The sequence below is a fragment of the Xenopus laevis genome, chromosome 9_10S (genome assembly GCF_017654675.1).
Source record: "Xenopus laevis strain J_2021 chromosome 9_10S, Xenopus_laevis_v10.1, whole genome shotgun sequence".
Classification (NCBI taxonomy): Eukaryota; Metazoa; Chordata; class Amphibia; order Anura; family Pipidae; genus Xenopus; species Xenopus laevis.
Window position 1 is genome coordinate 33,708,347 of NC_054388.1, and position 16,107 is coordinate 33,724,453.

Consider the following 16,107-nt stretch of genomic DNA (forward strand, 5'->3'; position numbering starts at 1 on the left):
CCTACCCCAGTGGAGCCCACAGTCTAAGGTCGCTATCACATTCACATTCAGGGTTCCGTTAAAGGAAAGTAACACCAAAAAATGAAAATGTTTTAAAGTAATGAAAATATAATATACAGTTGCTCTGCAATGGTACAACTGGTGTGTTTGCTTCATAAACTCTACTATAGTTTATATAAACAAGCTGATGTATAGCCCTGGGGGCAGCCATTCAAAGCTGAAAAAAGAAGAAAAGGCACAGGATACAGAGCAGATAACAGATAAGCACTGTAGCATAAAACAGGATTCATCAGAACTGTTATGCGTTATCTGCTGTGCAGCCTGTGCCTTTTCTCCTTTTTCATTTTTGAATGGCTGCCCCGTGTCTATACAGAAGCTTGTTTATATAAACTGTAGTCTTGTTTCTGAAGCAAACACAAGTATTTACAGTGCACGGAAACTACATTATCAACATTATGTACAGTACAGTGCACTACATTATTGTTCCTTTAAAACACACTCATTTTTTTATTGTTCATTTATGTTTCCTGTATATTTTTGGAAAGTGGGGGAAATAAACACAGGTACAACATACAAATTCTTTACAGACAATGGCCTGGCTGGAATCAGACACAGGACCTTAGCTTTGAAAGCCACTGTAATGTTATATATAGGCAATCAGAAAAGGTGATAAGTTCGAATTTCAAATGCTATTTGCAGCTAAGGCATGCTCATTGTTCCCTCTCTCACATGACCATGGCACTGTGATTGGAGAGCAGTGAGCATAGCTGTGAATAAGCATAATTAGGCAGGTTCATTAGGGACCTTCAATTGGCTATGCACCAAATCTGTCATTTTAGGAGTTGAACAGCTACAGAATACTCCTTGAGGGATCTGTCTGAATATCTAACCTAACCCTACGGGGCATGGGATACCAAAATGGGACCCCAAAATTACAGGACAAAGATCAGCAGTGCCAAACCTGTGGCTCTACAGCTATGGCTAAACTAAAACTCCCCAAATCCCATGATCGGAAGTCTATTAAGAAATATGCAGAATGTAAGCCAAATCTCACAATTTTTTACATTTTTGTTATACAGCTATTGCTGTTTGAAGGCAATTATGTATGTCTGATCATGTGTCCATCCGACTAGTAGGTGGACTCCATTCTGAATGGTGTCAAATTGCTGGCGATCGCTAGCCATATGGATGCTAATTTTTCACACCCCCTTTTAAAGTGCATTGACAGCAGATGGCTAGAGCCAATCAATACATTTGTGACATATGAACACAGAAGCTTGTACCTAGGGAAGCAGCTTTAAGGGGACAGCCCTTGGATGCCTATACAATAGATTATTTTTTGTTATAAGAAAAATTAAAAATGTCCGTGGAGTCTTTCTATTTAAATCTGGATACCAGGTACGTTGTCAGCACATGACATCACTTTTGCAAGGGCATCAAACCTAAATACATCTCTGCATATGGAATCAGGCTGTTTGTACTCTTTTTAGAAGAACTTTGCATTTAATTATTAGTATAGCTTAGAGCGGTGATCAACATGTTGCTGCTCACCAACCCCCTGGATGTTGCTATCAGTGGCCTCAAAGCAGATGCTTATTTTTGAATTTCAGGCTTGGAGGCAAGTTTCGGTTGCATAAAAAAAGGTGTATTGCCAAACAGAGCCTCCCGTAGACCGTAGCCAGTCCACAAAGGGGCTACCAAATAGCCAATCACAGCCCTTATTTGGCATCCCCAGTGGCTTTTTCGTACTTGTGTTGCTCCCCAAATCTTTTTACAACTGGGGGGATCCCTGACTTTGAGACTAACATTCTAAATGCAATTTATCTTATTTTATTTTTGTAGTTTCTGTATTATTTTATTCTGCAGCTCAATATTTAAAACACTTTAATATATGGCTCTTTACTGGGGATAAAGGGTATTTTAAAGGTCAGCTAACCTCTAAGTGAGTAAATAAGTAAGTCCATTGTTTATACGACAGATTTTTTTTAATTGTTTTGGAGAATTAAAACATTTTATATTTGGAAGGGAAAAAAAGCCTGCTGTCCCAGAAGAGTGGCTGAGAGAGGGAAAGTTGAAGAGATGATGGGTAAGCCTGGGTTGAAGCCAGCAATGAGACAGATGCAGGGGGCAGGACAGCAGCAGATGATAGCGAGCAGGATTAACCTGAGGGAACAGCACAGTGAAGATTACACAGGGGAGCAGAGAAAGAAAATGAGGAATCAGAGGGTGGGGGAAGCTGGTGTATAAGAGACAAGTGAGGTGAAGGGCAGGGAAGTGAGATTGCTGACCTATTTGAACAAATATAGAAAAACAAGGAGGTTTCATTATACAGCCATGAGTGGCAGCACCAGAGTGAAAAAGATGGGTAAACGTTGGCAATGTCAGGTACCATGTGACGTCTATTAATGGCCTAAGGATTCTAACCATAAATCAGGTTAGGGCAAGGAAAGGACACAATCACTAGAGATGGCAGAGAATGAGACTATTTCCTAGGCCTAGGTGCTGACTTGAGCAGAAAACAACAAATATTCATTGTGATGAGTCATGAAACACCAAAAGTGAAAGGAGTAAGGTCGGGCAGGGGGCATAAAGAGACACTTGTTGATTGGGGGCATGGAAGCTAGGGAGGGAACTAGTGACTATACCAAGGCCTATGGGCTTCTGGGTAACCTACAGGACACAGCATGAAGGAGGACTAAAGTACATGTGGACCAGTGAGGTTTCAAAAATACAGTAGGTCATCTTAGTTCTTGGTCATTGGCCAAGAATGGCCTACACATCTGCAACTTTTTACAAAGCATTACATAAAGTCATAGATACTTGGTAAAATCTTCCAGAACATTATAGTTTCTACATTTTAAATGCGTGAGAAATCTTTGAGAATATAATTAATTTTATATGAACAGTAAGAGATTCATCCAGCAGTTAAACTACAGTTCCTGACCTCCCCTTTCCCTTAGGGTGGTGGTTGGATTTAAAGCACCACAGACTTTGCCCTTTATTAAAGAACCTCTGATATAATAGAATCTTGGCCTACTGTTGCCATCTTACTTTCCAGCCCTTCCTACTGTGTTTAGGGCACAGATCAGTAGCCCCCTTTAATGACGTCCATCCTCCTGCCAAACATACATATTACATAGAAATACCTAGAGATACAGCAGGTCCCTGTGCCTTAGAGCTTACAATCTTAAAGGGGATGGGGTAAGGGAGCACACAGAAAAAGGGGGCATAACAGGAGAGCTTAGAGGGGAAGGTTAAGAAAGTTTGTGTAGGAAGATTGCATATTGAAAGAGAAAAGGGTAGATAAAATAAAAGCAAGCAAACAACAATGGAAATAGCCTGGGAGAAAGGAAAGGAGAAGCAGGGGTAGGAAGAGGTCTTGCAGAAAATGGATAGAAAAGGTATAGTCTAGGAAAGGTGAGGGAATGGGAATAAAAATAGAGGCCTAATATAAAGATGAAGCAAACATAGGAGATAATTTGGTAGGTCAGAATATTGGAATATGGATTCTGCGGTGCAGGACCAAAATGATGATAGAGAAGCATGGTGAGAGTAGGGAAGAAAGCAGGAACTCATTGGCAGGATATTGAATGATGGGGCAGATAATGACGCCAGAATAAAGGATAATAGGTTACAGAACTAGATGTCTAGCGTGCCTCGCCCCAGAGTCAACTTAGTGACACAGATACGCTATGTGAAAGTGATAATATGGGAAAAATCATGATCAGTATTCATTGTGCCAACTTCACATAAGGTCATATTCAGATCTTACATGAAACCTGCCTGTGCATCCTGATATAGGAAATCCTTTGTGGCATCATCGGTGACACAGGCAGTGATGTCATGGAGACATGTGACAAAGAAGGTAAATACAGTCATATACATAAAGAGCCATAGACAGGCCATTTAATGTATATGGATTGACAGATTAGACTAGTGGATGACTAGGTATGTAGACAACAGGTAGACAGCTATTTATAGACAGGCAGATAATTGACAGGACTGAGCAAGTAAACAGGCCTAGACAGGACACGTCTCTGCTACTCTACAATCCAGTGATACAGAGAAAAGCTCTGTCTGCTACTTTGCATTCAAACAGGACTGGGCAGAGGGGGTTTGGAGACTAATGCATGAACAGAAGGGGTCAGGAATAGCAGAGGGTGGTCTGGAATATCAGGGAGATAGGGGATCCAGCACGTTGCTGTCACAGACTTATGTTTATGTATGACAGGAATAGCAGAGTGAGACCACTGCTGAGACTTCATCTATGCCAAGGCTGGCCTGACTGCAAAGGGTTTACACTCAGGCTTTGAATCCAACCTTAATCGCAGATCTGCCTCTGCCGGGTATGGGTAAACACTGCCCTACCTGTAATGAATGACAAATATCCCTTTGCCATTACACTTGCCGCATCCTTAGCCAATATGGGAGGTGAGAGGTACCATTCCCCCCCCCCACAGTCAACTAGAAATCACTGCCTCCCAAACTAAAAAATATCATAAATATGGAACACCCCCACATAGACAGGTAAAAACATCTTACCTCTACTCCAATAGAGATGATGCAACAAGGTTCTTCTCCTCCATTTACAGTTCCTCTTTCTGTTGAACCTTTAGGTGCAAACCGGCTGCACTCCTAAGCCCCCCAGCCGTTGCCACTACCACCTCCTCTCCCCCCAACTCCTCCTTCTGCAGCGTTACAAAGGTCCCTCTCTTCTCTGGCTGTCTTCCCCCCCTTTCACCTGCTTTAGCCCATTCCAATATGTTCTATTAGGGTGTCCTCTTTCGTTCAATCCCCCACCCCCTGTATCCCACTCTGATAGATGATGAGAGCGGAGATGCTAGGAGCTGCTAGGAGCTGGTGCTGATGCAGGCTCTCTGTGTTCTGCCTCCCCACAGAGGAGAGGGGGGATGTGTGGGGGGGGGAGGTGTGCAATAGCAGGGCTGGAATCCTGCAGGGATGAGGGATCTAGGACAGAGGATCTGGAGCTGTCTCTGCACAAACATACACAACAATATATATATATATATATATCATGCATATGCATTTATTCCTACAACCAAATGTTTAGTCATCATTAAGATTATAGGAGAGAATGTAAGTAGGAGATTGGACAAACCCACATAGAGATTGCATTCCCCACACAGGTATGGCCAACTTATCTAGGAGGAACTATAACTCCCAGCATCCCCTACCAGATAGAACTGTGTAGTTCAACAACAACTGTATGGCCTTAGGTTGCCTATCCTTTGAATAACAACCCCATTCTGCCTGTTATCTTCTGCATCCCCAAACAGATAATGTAGCATTAGATTCCAGTTTTGGGGTGGCAGCCCACCAGCTGTTGCCAAATTATGATGAACTCCACTTGTAGGAGCTGGATCACATTTAAGGATAAACAACCTGCTGACCTCCTCCTATATTTGCAGCACAGCTCTGGCTGCCAGGTGATGCTGGGAAATGAAGTACAGAAACAGTTGGAGGTTTACAGGCTGCCTACAGGTTAAAAAATGTTACACATTCAATTACATTCATCAGGCATTAAATAAAAATTTCCCCAAGGGGCCCCTATCCTGGTAAGAGCCCCAGGCAAATACCCTGCCTCCCTGTTTTAAGTTTAATCTAATACAGTAAGAGAATAAGAGCAGGGGAGATATACTAGATGTGATCATTGAATAGACATAGCTCCGTTATTTGCTATTAACACTATTTAGTACGTTACTCCCTAAACGTCTGTGAATATAAGTATTTTTTTTATTATTGCACACATGAATAAAGGTATACAAAAGGAATTTGCATGAAGCACCATCAATCACACGTTTTGGTAAATATTTATATATACACATAGATTTCCCCCTGTAGTTAAATCTGAATGAGAGAACAGATGAATGGGTGAATAGAAGTTGTTTTGCGCGTTCCACATATTCCTTTCTTTTCATTCACTGCTTTAAATAATTGCCTGTGTGTGTGTGTGCATGAGAATTCTGCCATGCCAAAGTCACCAAAGGGACAAAAAAGAGAAAAAAACACCCATCTGGGCCCCCTCGGAAGCTTGACTAAGAGAGATTCCAACACGTCAGCGGGTACAAACAACGACTTCCCAATTACGTCCCCAACAACGTATAATTATCTGCGCTATGCAATTGAGTCATTCAACTCTCCTTATTGAACAGCACTTTGCTCATATAACTGGTCTCGAAACTCCTCCTATTGCTCCATATAATCCCACTGCATAATTATTCTAAGTGCTCCATATACCCAGTGGCGTAACTAGAGGCCTGTGGGCCCCCAATCAAAATTTCACTCATGGCCAGTTTACTTCTTGCCTTAATATACTCAGACCATAGTAGCCTTCAGACTTCTAATACTAAATCATTAATATCCCATTTATCTCATCCTCTACATGTAGGATTAGGCAACGCAGTCATTTTCTTTTGTGGTGGGCCTCCAGATGCAGTCACAATAACTCCTGGAAGTGCACCTCAGCATAAATAAATACTCCATATAACCCTCCCTATGCCTCCTCCTACTGCTCCAAATCACCCTCCCAATAACTCATCCTATTGCTCCATATAACCCTCCCTATAACTCCTCCTACTGCTCCAAATCACCCTCCCAATAACTCATCCTATTGCTTCATCTAACCCTCACTATATATCCTCCTACTGCTACAAATAACCCTCCCTATAACTCCTCCTATTGCTCCATATAACCCTCCCTATAACTCCTCCCATTGCTCCATATAACCCTCCTTATAACTCATATTGCTCCATATAACCCTTCGTCTAACTTCTATTACTCCATATAATCCTCCTATAACTCGTCCTATTCTTCCATATAACCCTCCCTATAACTCCTCCTATTGCTCCATATAACCCTCCCTATAACTCCTCATATTGCTCCATATAACCCTCCCAATAACTCCTCCTATTGCTTCACATAACATTCAGTATAACGCCTCCTATTGTTTCAAATAACCCTCCCTATAACTCCAATTATTGTGTCCAATAACACTACTCTTTACAATAACTCCATCTATTGCTTCATATAACCACCATCACTCTTCATATTGCTCAATACACACCTCCTTATAACTCCCCTAATAAATTTTAAAACCCTTGGCTCTTCCATTCCCTATTAACAAGGTATGGATACAGTAAAAGCTGGTCTTCAAGCTCTTCTGGGAACCCAAACATCTGATCCCTCCTTCTCCTTACCTTTGTAAAGCATAATGGTGGTAGTCAATCTTGCCTATCAACAGGGCTAATCTAAGCACACTCATAGTTATTAGTGCAATGTGAAACCACTGATCAGCCCTACTGGTCATGTCCAAATCCCTCACCCTCACTTGGGAGAAAAATGAGCAGAAGGTAATAAGATAAAAAGCCTTGGGTATCACTGGAGGGGCTTGTACTTACTTACTCCTGGGTGGACAGGTATATATTTAGGGTTTAATGAAAATCTAAATGCCTTGGTTTCAATTGATTTTATTTTTGTCACTTTGGGTTGGTTTATAAAATTGTATTATCTAATGCTTCCATAAAACAATTTTTGGTATTGGGTGAGAGTTTATGCCAATATGACAAAAAGGACAAAAATCTGCCCCAGGGCTACTAATAAAGAAACCGAGAGTACTGGGTAAGAATAACTTGTGTGTGTGTTTAGCATTTTCTTTTATGTGTATTTAAGAGTTAGTAACTTCATGTAAGGTTTTTTTTAGCATGAGTTTTGTTATAGGCCAATGTACAAGTCATTTTCACAGCTTAGGCCATTGAGATGGGTAAATGTTCAACAGTAGCAATGATTTTGGCAGTTCTGAATATTCATGTTAAAACACTATTAATCACTTTGTTTGCTATGAATAACTAACTACTTTGTGATTCATTGCCGTGCATTGATCTGTGTACTGTGAATTACAAATGGATTCATCATTGGTTGCCATGAATTCACAATGTCATGATTTGTTGCAGGAAATACATTTCCTTGGATTAATTTGCAAAAATAAATTGTGAATTTATTTCAGGTTGATAGGCCAATTCATTATGTGAGAAATCTGGCATTTTCATGGTCAGACTGACCCGATTCTGCCCTCCCTCCTTTGATCCAGACCCGATCCTTGCCTCTGCCGTCGCTCCCTTGCTACCCTCCCTCACTTGTTCCATGCCTGATCCTGCCTTCCCCCGTGTCTCTCCAGCTGCCCTCCCTACCTCAATCCAGACCCGATCCTACTCTCCACCATTGCATTCCCTCACCTGATCCAGACCAGCCCCCACTGCCCTCCCTACCACAAACTTAAGTTTAAGAATGGTACGGAGGGAGAGGCTGGCGGTAGGTGAGCGGGCGATGGAAGGGGCCCCTGGGGTAGTATCCTGGGTCAGCCTCGCACACCCCAGTCTGATCCTGACCATTGCGGTTAATCTGTGTCTATTATATAGTGAATAAAGTACCCCCTCTTGTAAAATATAAGGATATTATAAGTTACCGAGGAGTTTCATGACCATATAAAAACACGAGGCCGAAGGCCGAGTGTTTTTATACAGGTCATGGAACTCCGAGGTAACTTCTAATATCCTCATATTTTACAACTGGGGGTACTTTATTTATTATAATACACAAGTTTCAGTGAGTCATGTGACAGAAATGACATCAGAACTCACCGTTTATAAGGATATAATTTACAGGATATTCATGGCTTTTGTGTATTAAATATATATATATAAAAAAATTGTATATAACATAGATGCACACTGGGACTTTGTCAGGGAGCCGGGATGCTCCCACCAGGGAGGTTGTCAGGATCGAGGAGGAAGCCCTCTTGAGGGAGCAAGTTCGCGGTGTCCAAAGGGTTAATCAAAAGAGTAGTCGAGATCCAGGCAAAATTTCACAGGCAGGCAGATATCAGCAAAGTCCAAAGTCCAGGCAAAGGGTCAGAATATAAATCAGGAACAAGATATAGCAATAAAGCTTCACAGGAAACCCAGGATACTATAGGGAAAGTAGTCCTATACTTGGGCGCCATTCTGGCGTCTAGTTGGCGTTTTTATTTTGAATTTGGCGCCATTGTGACGTCATTGACGCCCTTGCGCCGACGTCGGCGCGCTGACGACATCGCGCCGGCGCCGCTACCCACGTGGCGGCCATGGGCGCCGCCAATTTGGAAGCGACGCCGGCAAGGAGGGACGCGCCGCCCGGAGCTCTTGGACCTGCTCCGGGCGGCGATCGTGACAGTACCCCCCCCCCTCACGGGGGGCCTCCGGACCACCAGGACTTGGCTTCTGGGGAAATTTGGAGTGGAACTCCCTCACCAGATGAGGAGCATGGACATCAGAGCATCCTTCCCAGGAGCATTCTTCAGGGCCGAAGCCTTTCCACTTGATGAGGTACTGAAGAGAGCCCCTGGAGATCCTGGAGTCAAGGATCTTCTCCACCTCATATTCTTGTTGGCCATCCACAGAGATAGTAGGAGGGGAAGGCTGGACCACGGAAAAGCGGTTGGAGGTGGCGGGTTTCACCAAGGAGACATGAAACACGTTGGGAATTCGCATCTCAGGGGGAAGCTGAAGTCTGACAGCCACAGGATTGATCACCTCCAAAATGGGAAATGGATCTACGAACCTCGGACCCAACTTAGGAGATGGTACCTTCAACCGAATGTTCCTGGAAGACAACCAGACTTTATCACCGACCTTGTAGGGAGGAGAGGGTCTACGTCTACGATCTGCAAACGACTTGTGAACCAGAGCACTCTTCTCCAGGTTTGACTTGGTTGCAGCCCAAATAGCAGACGTGGGCTGCATGGTCATCAGCGGCCGGAACATCAGACAACACAAAGTCTTGTGGGAAGGCTAGAGGATGTAGACCATACACAGACATAAATGGGGACCTTCCAGTGGAAGCGTGGCAGGCATTGTTATGAGCAAATTCCGCCCACGGGAGGAGCTCAGACCAATCATCTTGACAAAGGGAAACGTGGTTCCTCAAGAACTGTTCCAAGGCTTGGTTCACTCGCTCAGCCGCTCCATTAGTCTGGGGATGATAAGCTGAGGAGAACTGAAGATTAATACCTAGATCTTTGCACAGGGAACGCCAGAATTTAGCCGTGAATTGAGACCCTCTGTCAGAAACGATCTCAGTTGGGAAGCCATGCAGGCGAAAAATGAACTGGATGAACAACTGTGACAACTCCACTGCAGATGGAAGCTTCCGTAGAGGGATGAAGTGGGCCATCTTGCTGAAGCGGTCAATGACAACCCAAATCACGGTGTTCCCACAGGAGGGAGGAAGTTCAACAATGAAGTCCATTGCCAAATGCGTCCAAGGACGAGAGGGAACAGGCAACGGCTGTAGTAACCCACTGGGGCGAGAATGGCTGGACTTGGAAGTGGCACAAACAGTACAGGCAGAAACAAAGTCTTTGACATCTTTTCGGATAGTCGGCCACCAGACTAAACGTCGAAGGAGTTCAAGAGTCTTTTCTGGACCGGGATGTCCAGCTTGCTTGGAACAGTGAGTCTGTTGAAGAATGGGCAGACGTAACTCGGAGGGGACGAACGCCATCCCAATGGGGGTATCAGGAGGAGCAGAAGATTGACCAGCCAGGATTTGATCAGCGAATTGAGGGTACAAGGAAGCGATGATCTTGACAGGAGGAATAATAGGCTCTAGTCTTTCAGGAGTACGATCCACCGGAGTGAAACTTCGAGACAGAGCATCGGCCTTCCGATTCTTGGAGCCAGGGCGAAAAGTCAAGACGAAGTTAAATCGAGAGAAGAAGAGAGACCACCTTGCTTGTCTGGGATTCAGCCTCTTGAGAGATTGGATGAATTCAAGATTCTTATGATCTGTGTAGATCGTGACTGGGATCAAGGAACCTTCAAGGAGGTGACGCCACTCTTCTAAGGCAAGCTTAACCGCCAGGAGTTCTCGATTTCCTACATCATAATTTTGCTCCGCAGGAGAGAACTTCTTAGAGAAATACCCACATGGATGCAGCTTCCCATCAGAGGGATGTCTTTGGGACAAGATAGCTCCGGCTCCAACTTCAGAAGCATCCACCTCGATGAAGAAAGGTAACTCTGGATCAGGATGGCGGAGAACCGAAGCAGAAGTGAAGGCATCCTTCAAGGATTGAAAAGCTTCAACAGCAGGTGGGGGCCAAGAGCTGGGTTTACCCCCTTTTCGGATGAGACCAAGGATTGGAGCAATACGAGAAGAGAATCCCTTAATGAATTGCCGATAGTAGTTAGCAAAACCAATGAATCTCTGGATTGCCTTAGTACTTAGGGGTAGAGGCCACTCTTGGATTGCAGACACTTTCACAGGATCCATCTCGAAACCCTCTGGGGAGATGATATAGCCCAGAAAAGGGATCTTGGACACTTCAAACACACATTTCTCCAGTTTGGCAAAGAGAGAGTTCTTCCTCAAACGAGAGAGTACTTCCTTCACCTGAGAGCGATGGCTTGCAAGGTCCTTGGAGAAAATCAAGATGTCATCTAGGTACACGACCACAAATTTTCCCAAGAGATCCCGGAAAATGTCGTTCACGAATTCTTGAAAGACAGCGGGGGCATTGTAGAGACCAAAGGGCATTACGAGGTACTCGTAGTGCCCATCCCGAGTGTTGAATGCTGTCTTCCATTCGTCACCTTCCCGGATGCGGATAAGGTTATACGCCCCACGGAGATCCAACTTAGTGAAGATTTTAGCCCCCTTCAGTTGGTCAAAGAGTTCAGCAATCAGGGGCAAGGGATACCGGTTCTTAACGGTGATTTTATTAAGACCCCGGTAGTCAATGCAGGGACATAGACCTCCATCCTTCTTTTCCACGAAGAAGAATCCAGCACCGGCAGGAGAAGTAGAAGGGCGAATAAACCCCCGCTGGAGATTCTCTTGGATATATTGCTTCATGGCAGTGGTTTCCGCTGGAGAGAGAGGATAAGTACGACCTCTAGGGGGCATGGTTCCAGGCAGAAGATCGACAGGACAATCGTATTGTCGATGTGGAGGAAGGAATTCTGCAGACTTCTTACAGAATACATCAGAGAACTCCCTGTAAAAGGAGGGTAGAGTCTTCAGATCAGACATAGAGATATTCACCCTCTGGAGGGGTTCAGCAGGAAGACAATGCTTCTGGCAAAATGGGCTCCAACGGGAATTCTGTCCTGCGGACCAATCAATGGTGGGATTATGCAGGCGTAGCCAAGGGAGACCCAAAACGACTGGAACTGATGGACAGGAAATAATTAGGAACGAAAGTCTTTCTTTATGCAGCGTCCCAACCTGCACAGGCAATTCACCAGTCGTCATGGAGATAAATTTAGCCACCAGGGGTCTGTCGTCAATGGCAGTGACACGAAGCGGAGTGGACAATGGGAATAAGGGAACTTCCATGTGTTTGGCGAAAAGAGCATCCATGAAGTTCCCAGCAGCTCCAGAGTCAATGAAAGCGGAGCTGACAATGGTCTTAGTGGCTAGGCGAATCTGTAAAGGAAGGAGAAACCTGTGAGAGTTCTCTTGAGACTTCGGAGTAGTGCCTACATGAGTTACCCTGGAAATACCTCGGGAACAGAACTCGTGGGCTTCACCGGACAAGAGTTTGCAAAATGAGACTGTCCGCCACAATACAGACATAAGCCAGCCATTCGTCTACGGAGTCTTTCTTGTTCGGAGAGACGAGCCCTTCCAACTGGCATCGGTTCCTCCGGAGGAGAAGGAGAGGCTTGAGCAGCTGGAGTTTGCAAGAGAGGTCTCTGGAAGCGAGTTGCCAACACGGGTTGAAATCGTTTACAACGCTCCCTCTCTACTTGATGCTCTCTAAGACGAGTGTCCACCTTAATGGATAGTGCAATCAGGTCTTCCAGCAGATCAGGGAACTCCCTGGAGACAAGATCATCTTTAATGCGAATAGACAGACCTTGATAGAATACGGCCTTATAGGCATCGTCATTCCAGGAAGTCTCAGCCATCAAAGTTCTAAAGTCAATAGCATAGTCACTGACACTGCGGTTTCCCTGACGGAGTTGCAGAAGGCGAGAAGGAGCATTTGTGACCCGACCCGGGGCATCAAACACCGTACGAAACGCTTGAAGAAACGCCTTGGCATCAAAAGTCAGTGGAGAATTCTTCTCCCAAAGAGATGTTGCCCACTCAAGCGGTTTGCCCACCAAATGAGACATCACATACCCCACCTTGGAACGTTCATTGGGGAAGTGCGAGGGTTGAAACTCGAACTGGATCTGGCACTGTGTAGCGAAACCTCTGCAGGCCTGTGGGTCCCCACTGAAGCGAGGAGGAGGCGGAATACGAGGCTCACCAGACGAGAAACCTGTGCTAGACGAGACGTCCGCCATGGGAGGATTTGCAGCCGCTTGGGAAGCAGGAGGCGCTGGAGGCACTCGGGAGAGAAGGGTATCGAGTGCCTGTCCTATGTGGTACTGCTGGGCTTCATATTCCTGCATGCGGGACGCCAGTCCGCGGAGCGCTCGTCCGACATCAGGCGTAGCTTCCTCAGTAGGATCCATGGCCCAAGTATAATGTCAGGGAGCCGGGATGCTCCCACCAGGGAGGTTGACAGGATCGAGGAGGAAGCCCTCTTGAGGGAGCAAGTTCGCGGTGTCCAAAGGGTTAATCAAAAGAGTAGTCGAGATCCAGGCAAAAGTTCACAGGCAGGCAGATATCAGCAAAGTCCAAAGTCCAGGCAAAGGGTCAGAATATAAATCAGGAACAAGATATACCAATAAAGCTTCACAGGAAACCCAGGATACTATAGGGAAAGTAGTCCTATACTTGGGCGCCATTCTGGCGTCTAGTTTGCGTTTTTATTTTGAATTTGGCGCCATTGTGACGTCATTGACGCCCTTGCGCCGACGTCGGCGCGCTGACGTCATCGCGCCGGCGCTGCTACCCACGTGGCGGCCATGGGCGCCGCCATTTTGGAAGCGACGCCGGCAAGGAGGGACGCGCCGCCCGGAGCTCTTGGACCTGCTCCGGGCGGCGATCGTGACAGACTTAAAAACATTACTTTTATTGTTATAAATTAAAAGAACAGATCGACGTTTCAGTTCCCTTCTAGAACCTTTAACAATATAATGAATAAAGTACCCCCTCTTGTAAAATATAAGGATATTATAAGTTACCGAGGAGTTTCATGACCATATAAAAACACGAGGCCGAAGGCCGAGTGTTTTTATACAGGTCATGGAACTCCGAGGTAACTTATAATATCCTCATATTTTACAACTGGGGGTACTTTATTTATTATAATACACAAATTTTAGTGAGTCATGTGACAGAAATTACATCACTACTCACCGTTTATAACTGATGACATCACTACTCACCGTTTATAAGGATATATTTTACAAGATATTCATGGCTTTTGTGTATTATATATATATATATACACCTATAGTGAATAATTATGTAAAATATACAGTAGTTATATTATAATATATAGTGAATAAAGTACCCATTTTGTAAAATATGAGGAGATTATAAATTACTGAGGAATTCCATGACCATATAAAAGCACAAGGCCAAAGGCCGAGTGTTTTTATACAGGTCATGGAACTCTGAGGTAACTTCTAATATTCTCATACTTTGCAACTGGGGGTACTTTATTTATTATAATACACAAGTTTTAGTGAGTCATGTGACAAAAATACTTTTATAAGGATATAATACACAAAAGCCATGAATATCTTGTAAATGATATCCTTATAAACAGTGAGTTCTGATGTCATCAGTTATAAACGGTGAGTTCTGATGCCATTTCTGTCACATGACTCACTGAAACTTGTGTATTATAATAAATAATGTACCCCCAGTTGCAAAATATGAGGATATTCTCGGAGTTCCAGCCTCGTATTTTTATATGGTCATGAAACTCCTCGGTAATTTATAATATCCTTATATTTTACAAGAGGGGGTACTTTATTCGCTATATAATTTACAGAATATTCATGGCTTTTATGTATTATAATATTATATTATAACTCACCTAGGAATTCTATGACTATATAAAAGCACAAAGCTGGAGGCCGTGTTCTTATATACAGGTCATGGAACTTAGAGTTGACTTATAATATCCCTATATTTTACAACAGGGGGTACATTATTTATTATAATACATAAGTGAGTCATGCAACAGAAGGGACATCACTAAGTACTGATTATAACTGATGACTTCACTAAGATTGATCAATGTAAAATGTTAATAGCAACAGGCAATAAATTTGGGATCACCCCGTTTGCCGCATTAACAGGTATTGGCTGTCTTTTCATATATTGGATACATTACTGGCGTGTGGCTAGGCCAGTGCCAACTACCTGCATCCCCTCCTTTGACTTTGTGGGACTTCACTAAGAGCCATTTTTAAGGATATCATTTACAGGAAATTCTTGGCTCTTACATAATATACTATACATAAATGTGTGGGTCTGGCAAACAGTAACCAAAGCTAAGGTAAGGCTCATTGACTACCTTCTAGATATGCTGTTTGCTCAATACAATGGACACTCCTGCTGTTTCAAAAAAATCCAGTTATTTATTCTGATTGGATAATTTAGGAATATTGAACTCTAAATAGGTACTCCCGATTTCATTCAGCTGAGTGACAGGTAGCACAGAGAGATTTTATACATTTCTACATTAAGAGAAACATTAAGGGGCAAGTTTCCAAAAGTAAATTCAAGTTTTCAAAATTTGTTTTGTGTCAAAACTCACAAATTCGAATTTAAGAGCACCGACTCGAATGTACGTTCAAATGTGAGATTTATCACACCTCGACTATGGTTAACAGTTCTACTTTGAATATTCGCCACCTAAAACCTGCTGAATTCATTTACAATTAGTGCTTCGCTCGAATCGAATTTTTGGGTCGTTCCTATTCGATCGTATTTTAAATGTTCTAATTTTTTCATAAATAACCTCCCATTCGAGTTTTGAGTACATTCGAATTTATATGAGTAAAAAAAAAATTCACATCAATTCGAAATTCAACCTTTCATAATAGAGACTGATTTATCGAAATTCCATTTTTTATTTTTTTCTCGATGCAAAAAATCACGCATGCGAAAAATACACGCAAATACCGCCAACAGTCA

At 43.6% G+C, this 16,107-nt stretch overlaps 1 protein-coding gene across 1 annotated transcript in view; it reads right to left on the reverse strand.

The window, feature by feature from the left end:
* Positions 1 to 4,888, reverse strand: part of LOC108702751 (disks large-associated protein 4) — a 97,838-nt gene extending 92,950 nt beyond the window's left edge. The window contains exon 1 of the mRNA XM_018238399.2: positions 4,543 to 4,888. The gene's annotated coding sequence lies outside the window, so the exon portion shown is untranslated. The remainder of the gene's footprint in view (positions 1 to 4,542) is intronic.
* Positions 4,889 to 16,107: the final 11,219 nt, after the last annotated feature.